An 8,564-nucleotide genomic window follows, 5' to 3' on the forward strand; every position below is an offset into this window, starting at 1 on the left:
TCGCCGGCTCCGCCACCAACCTCGCTGGCGCGCCCTTGCGCCGACTTCGCCCCGCGCGCCGCCGGCTACCTCCGCCGCCGACGCTGCCCCGGCGCCGCCTCGCGCCCGCTTTCATCGCGCCCGGCGGCCCTCCGCCGCCGCCGCGCCGGATCCGGCTGGATCCGGCAGGACCAGCCCGTCCCCGACCCTCTCCGGTGAACCCCGCCGCCTCCGGTCGCCCGACCTCGCCGGAGCTCGTCGCCGGCCAGATCTGGATCAGATCCACCAGGCCCACGATCCAAACGTCCTCCCCGCGCCCGGATCTCTCCGTCCCGGAACGACCCCGTCCAGTTTCGGAGGGTATATTTTCGTCTAAGTCCCGAAATTTTCGCATTATGTTGCCCTGTTCATCATGCCATAACTTGATGCATATAGCTACATTTTGCATGTATGATATGTCAAAATGTTCATCATGAGATTCTCTTCATTTGGTTCCACTGTGTCATGCTTATTTGTGTTCATCTTGATGCCCTAATCATTGTTCCAAGAGTGCTATATGCTGTTAACTGCTGTCTGTTATCAGAACATGGTGATTTGTCTTCTTCATTGCATTTTGTGTGTGCATCCTACGAGCATGAGCTCTACATGTGTTTTGAACTACAACATGCCATATTTACAGTGGTGCTTGTCTTGTATTTGTGTGATATATGTGGTGACTGGCAGAAGCATACAAAGTAGCCTCCATGATGTTGCTGATTTCTCTGACTTAGTCATTTCTGCTAAGTCTGTAGCTGTAACATTGTGATGCCATGTAAACCTGCTGTCACCATGAGTTGTATGCATAATCTGGAGATGTTCACTAAGGGTGTTTTTTTACACATGTTATGATGTATCCATGCATGCCCTTGGTTGCATTTATGGCCTGATGTAGCTTGTTGCAAACTTGCTCTCAAATTGCTAAATAATGTTACTGTCAGCCTGTTAACATGAAGTTCTGTTTTGACATGTGTTTTTCTAGTGATCCATGCACCCTATGTACTTGATCTTGCCATGCTTAGCTTCATATTTCTGCCATCTTACTGTTGGATGCCTTCACATGCCATAAAATGCTCTGTGATGAGTGATTTGAGCTCACTAAGATGTCTTCATAATTCTGTTTATGCCATGCTCAGTTTTTCTGCTGTCTCAATCTATTTATGAAACTTGCTATGTTTACATGGGTGCCATCATATCTTCTGTGCCTTTTTCGCTCGTGATCATTAAGGAACTTTTGTTCTATGCAATTAGTAGATTCATGCCATGCCTTTTTTTGCTATGATATATTCCTGTAGAATGTTGTTTGATAGCTCCAAACTTTGCAACCTGATGTTATTTCTGCCATGTCCAGTGATTTCTGCTAAGTCTGTGAAACTGTTATTAATTGCAATCTTGCCATGTCCTTTTGAGCATGCTCTAGTGATTTCTAGAGATAGCTCAGTGTTCATGTTTTGTTATGCTTCACCTATACTTCATGTACATGCCTTTTGTTATCATGTTGGGGTGCTGTAGCATACTGTTTTGATGCGTGCAAAATGCCTAGTTGCTATTTTGGACAGATTGTTGCTATATCTTGTTTGGAGTGTGTGTTGCACGGTTGCTCCGTTTTGAGCATGCTCTATATGAAACTTGCTTAGTTTTGCATGTAGTTTCATATTACCTTGTTGCATCCTTGTTTTGAGGTGTTTGCTTGATGTTTGAATGCATGTTGCATCAATGCCATGTTTAACTTGTTTTGCTCATATCTTCTAGGTCATAGTTCCGAACTAAATGAACTTTATATGTAACTTGACTAGAATTTCGTGTAGATCATCTTGGTGCATTTTAACTTGTTGTTTAACAACTTGAACATAAGGTTTATTCAGATCTGGACCAATTTCGAAATTTGCATATGGGGACTTACCGGAATTGTCATATGTTGTTTCCGGCCTCATTTAAATTTGCTTTGATGTGTTGCTCTTGTATGCATCATCTCTTGCCATGCGTAGCCTCATGTAGCCTTGTCTTGCATCATACTTGGTTGAACATCATGCCTTGTTCATGTGTGGTGTGTTTACCATGTTGTGTGCTTCTTCTCGATAGTTCCCGTTTCGTTGCGATCGTGAGGATTCGTTCGTCTACGCTTGGTTCGTCTACGTGGATTCATCTTCTTCATGGATTCGTTCTTCTTCCTAGCGGGATTTCAGGCAAGATGACCGTAACCTTGGATCTCATTACTATCATTGCTATGCTAGTTGCTTCGTTCTATCGCTATGCTGCGCTACCTATCACTTGCTCTTCAAGCCTCCCAAATTGCCATGAAACCACCTCTAACCTTTGTCACCCTTCCTAGCAAACCGTTGTTTGGCTATGTTACCGCTTTTGCTCAGCCCCTCTTATAGCATTGCTAGTTTCAGGTGAAGATGAAGTTGTTCCATGTTGGAACATGGATATCATGTACTTTGTTGGGATATCACAATATTCTCTTATTTAATTAATGCATCTATATACTTGGCAAAGGGTGGAAGGCTCGGCCTTATGCCTCGTGTTTTGTTCCACTCTTGCCGCCCTAGTTTCCGTCATACCGGTGTTATGTTCCTTGATTTTTCGTTCCTTACGCAGTTGGGTGTTATGGGAACCCCTTGACAGTTCGCTTTGAATAAAACTCCTCCAGCAAGGCCCAACCTTGGTTTTACCATTTGCCTACCTAAGCCTTTTTCCCTTGGGAGTCGCGCTCCCGAGGGTCATCTTTATTTTAACCCCCCCCCCCCGGGCCAGTGCTCCTCTGAGTGTTGGTCCGAACTAGAGCCACTTGCAACGCCACCTCGGGGAAACTTGAGGTCTGGTTTTAGTTGTACATAGTGTTCATCTGGTGTGCCCTGAGAACAAGATATGTGCAGCTCCTATCAGGATTTGTCGGCACATTCGGGCGGCTTTGCTGGTCTTGTTTACCATTGTCGAAATGTCTTGTAAACTGGGATTCCGAGACTGATCGGGTCTCCCCGAGAGAAGGAATATCCTTCGTTGACCGTGAGAGCTTACAATGGGCTAAGTTGGGACACCCCTGCAGGGTATAAACTTTCGAGAGCCGTGCCTGCAGTTATGTGGCAGATGGGAATTTTTTAATGTCCGGTTGTAGAGAACTTGACACTTGACTTATTTAAAATGCATCAACCGCGTGTGTAGCCGTGATGGTCTCTTCTCGGCGGAGTCCGGGAAGTGAACATGGTTTCTGGGTTATGATTGACGTAAGTAGGAGTTCAGGATCACTTCTTGATCATTGCTGGCTTCACGACCGTTCCGTTGCTCCTCTTCTCGCTCTTATTTGCGTATGTTAGCCACCATACATGCTTAGTCGCTGCTGCAACCTCACCACCTATCCTTTCCTTACCCATTAAGCTTTGCTAGTCTTGATACCCATGGTAATGGGATTGCTGAGTCCTCATGGCTCACAGATTACTACAACACCAGTTGCAGGTACCGGTTTTGCGATGATCATGACGCGAGAGCGATGTTACTTGTTTTGGAGTTTCTTCTTCTGCTTCTTCTTCGATCAGGGGATAGGTTCCAGGTCGGCAGCCTGGGCTAGCAGGGTGGATGTCGTTTGAGCTTCTGTTTGTGTTTCATCCGTAGTCGGATGTTGATCTTATGTATGATGTATTGGTGTATTCTTGGGGCGTTTGTGCCTTTTGTATGTTTCCACGTCGATTATGTAATGTTGATGTAATGATATCCACCTTGCAAAAGCATTTCAATATGCGGGTCTATCCTTGGTGGGACCTTCGAGTTCCTCTCGGATAGGGTCGCATATTGGGCGTGACAGAGAGAGCCCGAACCTGGGTAAACATCGCGTCCCCCGCCTCCTGTTACCATCCGCCTTAGACGCACAGTTCGGGACCCCCTACCCGAGATCCACCGGTTTTGACACCGACACATATTTGATCCAGTCCATTAATGGCCTGCCACGTTCCGGGCCTAATAATGGCCCATATGAGATCCGGCCCGTTAAAACCCTACCACGTTGTGGGCCAAATTACGGCCTAGATCAGGTCCGCCCTTTAAGAGGCTTTGGGCTAAATTATGGCCATATCAGATTGGGCTCGTCAACTGGACGCTATGCTTTTGGGCCCACTTGCTAAAGGCCCATTTAGTAATTCGACCTGATATTAGTTTCGGCCTGTTAAGGGCTCGTTTAACATTTCGGCCCTATATTAATTTCGGCCTGTTAAAAGCCCATCATATAGTTGGGCCTAACTACGGCCCGGTTTGCATCGGGCCTGCTCGCAGCCGATAATCTGATTGGGCCAAACAAGGACCGAGACAATTTTGGCCTGTTAAAAGCCCGTGATTTGATTGGCACAATCATGGGCCGGGGTCCATTTCGGGCTGCTGCCAGCCTGTGAGCTGTTCGGCACGTTTCAGGCCCAACCTACTTCTCAGCCTCCTAAAAGCCCATTGAGTTTTCTTGTGAAAAAGGGCTGGCGGTTTACTCGGCCTATTAAAGGCCCGAATCTACTAGTGAGCCAGTTTATATTTAGGCCTTTTAACCGACCAAGATGACGGGGCCCATGATGCGGATCATACATCGTGATTGCATGACGGCCCGATTATGTACCGTAATTTTACGGTTTGGCCAGTTTACTGCGAAGACAGGATATATATATATATATATACAGTAAAATAACTGCGGCATCATGAATAAGAAAAAACCTAGACTATACAATAAAGAAATTATTGCATATTACATCCACTAGGCATCAAAGTTCGCCACTATGATAATAAAGCACAAGCAGACAGCAGATTACATACACTGGGCATCAAAGATCGCCACCAGTGCAAATAAACACACCGACAAAATAATATACAAAACCGACAGCACTTCAATAGAGTTCAAGAAAGGTTAGCCCTGCTGGGGAGCTGCAGTGCAAGCAGCTGAGCAAGCTGATGAGACTGCGCTTGTTTAACACTTATATCCTCCTCACTCTGAAAGATAAACAAGCAGATAGATGACATGTTTTGCACATAAAAGTATCAGTGCTGACGATTCATCACATTTCTTACTGACGAATAAAGTGACACAGTTTAAAATTGCATTAACACAATATGGTATTGTTCAGGTCAAGACATGGCCGGAAATGACATTGTGAAGGAGTCGGCAGCTTCATGACACCACTGGATTACAGATCAAGAACTCATAAGTATCAATGGTTAGTGTGCTGTCAATTTATCCCATTTCTGATTGGCAAATAAAGAGACGGTTTAAATAATAGTAGAATGATATGACATTGTTCATAGTTAAGACATTGCAGAATATGACATTGTGCTGTAGTGGGTAGGTTCACCACACCACTGGATTACGGATCAAGAACAAAAGCATACATGAAGTGCAAAAGAAGATCACTTGCTCTGTATAGTTTAATTTACATGGTATGAAGAAGGAACTTGGTTGTACAACTGAAAACTTAAATTGAGAAGGACAAACTTTTGTTTATGAACTACATAATAAACTTTAAACACGCAATTTGATGCAAACACCAAAAATAAACAGTTGTTGCAGTCATGCCTAACCAAATATACACAACAAAGTTTGAAGGCTTGAGAAGGACGAACTTACATTATTGGTGAAGACAGGATCTATAAAGCCCTTGTCCATGTTGATGGAGGGGGGGCAATTCAAGAAGTTTACCACAGAATCTTCTTCATAAGCATTGCCTTTATTGTACATTTTGTTAAGAGTAAATATAGATGTGATAATATAAGAAAAAATGGAGAATATTTAAGATAAGATGAAGAGTGATCCTACATAACCAAGTAGCTATAAATGTAAGTACAATGATACAGGCAAAAGGTACAGCCAAGAGCAATGCACAGCTAAACTTCTTCAGTACCATCGGTGTTATCCAACCTTATGGTAAGAGTAAATATAGATCTTATGTGTAGAAAATGGAGGGCAAAGGAAAATAAGCTGCAGAGTGATGGTACATGAACAACTACCTATCAATATAAGTACACTGATAAAGGACAACAGGTACTTACAAGAACAATGCAGAGCTAAAAAAATTCATTGGCATTGGATATATTCTACACTAATGTAACCATTCATACATATCAGATAATTTGGAGCGAACAATTGATAAGCAAGCTATCATGCATACTACTGTCACATAACGAACCAGGTATGTATGCAAGTACAGTGATACAGGACAACGTGTACTAACAAGAGCAAAGCAGCGGGCAGCATATTTGCGATATCCTGTCGTTCTTTTCAAACCGGAATTCTTCTTCGAGCAGATTTCCTGCAAAACAGATCCATACGGCACATGCGGAAAAGTAGAAGTTCAAATTGTCATGTGATTTCATAGACAGTACCTCATCCTGGGAACGAGGCCAGTGCATAACAAGGTTTTTCCATTCAATGTCTTCTGAATTTAGCGCAGGAGACTTCACCAGAAATTCGTTTATAGACTTGTCATCAATGTGTGATTTCCTCAGGTAACACCGATACTGCTGCAATGCTTCCTTGAAAAGCACAAGCAAGCTTTGCTCGTCATGACTATCCAGATTGACCGTCGCCCACTTGCAACAATGTAATGTAAATCATTGATGTGTTCAATAAGCAGAAAACAGGAAAATAATAACCATGAATAATAGCACTTACACGTAAGTTGGACAGGAAGATGTGAAAATGGTGTTTGTCTTCACTATAATCTTCCCATGATGGGAATATATGCACGTAGTCCATAACAACATTGAAAGCATTGTCTTTTAAACTGGGAATAACTGGAATGGGGTTCCAATCTGCAGGAATTGGCCGTCTCTGAAGTTGGGATAGGTCTTCGGCCGATGGACTTGCTATACTTTTTGCTGGAGTGGGATTTTTCTGTGGTACGGCTGGTGCTATGGCAACTGAAATCGGTATACCTTTTGCTGGAGTGCAGGTCCTGTAGGGTGGGGCTAGTGGTGTGGCCAGTGAAGTATGGGTACAGTCTGCTGGAGTCGGTCCTTCGTTTTGTGTCACTGGTTGTACAGCCAATATAAGTGGGGTGATGTCTGATTTCTCCGGCACAACCACGTTTTTCAAGGACTTTGCTGGTGCTCCTTTAGGTTCGGCAATCACCCTCTTCCTTTTTGATGTTTGATGCACAAGAACAACATTTGAGTGGAAAAACATGGTATGATGACAGATGGAATATGCATTGATAATGGATGGGCATGGCATCTCGACATATATGATGAGTAAACTAAGCAGATGGCAGTGCAACAAAGTAGAAGAAATGCAACACAACATATGCAAGATACGCGCAATCAATAAAACCTTGCCAAATTAGAACAGGCACATTGATGGGTGAACAGGACAGGCCATCTGCCTTTGACTCCTCGAGGTTAGAATAGTCATTAGGATCATATTCTGAACAAGAATCAACAGGTGGGGAGCGTATGAGTTTCATTGCATCCAGAATGGCACTCAATGCCTTGGTGCCAATTTTGTAAGTCATTGCAGTGTTTAGCCTCAAGATTGGACTGTTGCTAGTGCGACACAAAGCAGCTACACAGATCATAGTGTAGATATAACGGGAAAACCGTAAGGATCAGAGTAAAATCAGCAAAGTGGAACTTGCTGGAATATATGTGCTAGTATTGCCGGTACGGCTAGAAAGGCTTCGGATACCAGCTCTCTTCAACTGAAGGTGCGGTACTGTTAATATCAGTGTAACTCTCAAAGGCGACACAGCTCCCCGCATTTCCTTGCTATTCTTATAGGATTCAAGTGGGCAGGCCACTACAAATCCTATTCCCATGTTTACAAAATAATACGAATCAAAGAGGCCCGAAGAGTTCAAAGTGTCCATCACAACCGATTGTATAGACCTCTACACTGCAAATGTCCCTGCTCATCTTCACTACAAGGAACATACTGTACTACTATCATACTCCCTCCGTTCCAAAATATAAGTCTTGGTAGAGATTTCCACTATGGATCACATACAGATGTATCCAGATACATTTTGGAGTGTAGATTCACTCATTTTGCTCCATATGTAGTCCATGGTGGAATCTATACAAACACTTGTATTTAGGAATGGAGAGAGTACTTATTAAAGAAGAACGGAAGAGGAACATGCTAAAGAAGAGCAAGCAGATTTTGGATAATAAAATGTCTGTTGCGCAGTGGCCACACATGATGAACCAGAGCGCATCAAGAAAGCAACTCCCTGCTGTCTCTCTATATGTGGTGCACGTGCTTTTCGAAAGTAAAGTAGGAACATTAGCTGACCAATTAAATGTTATTTGTTTTAGTAATATCAGCATCATATCAGATTCGTACTTGAGCAACAAGTTTGGAATTATGAGTGGCACGTTGTTTTGCTTGATGGATTCAGGAGCAGTGCTAAGCAGGTACGATGATGGTACTGAATATAAAGGCATGTCTGCATGCAAGTCGCGTGACTTTTGTCATTTGGGTCAGTCGACCATTTCAGGCGGTTGGATGAAGATCCTACGTCTCCTAACCCTTCTTCTTCCTCGTCTCTGATTCTTCCCATACAGAACACCGCACGGGCCGCCGGCCG

Source organism: Triticum aestivum, chromosome 5D, assembly GCF_018294505.1.
Source record: "Triticum aestivum cultivar Chinese Spring chromosome 5D, IWGSC CS RefSeq v2.1, whole genome shotgun sequence".
NCBI lineage: Eukaryota > Viridiplantae > Streptophyta > Magnoliopsida > Poales > Poaceae > Triticum > Triticum aestivum.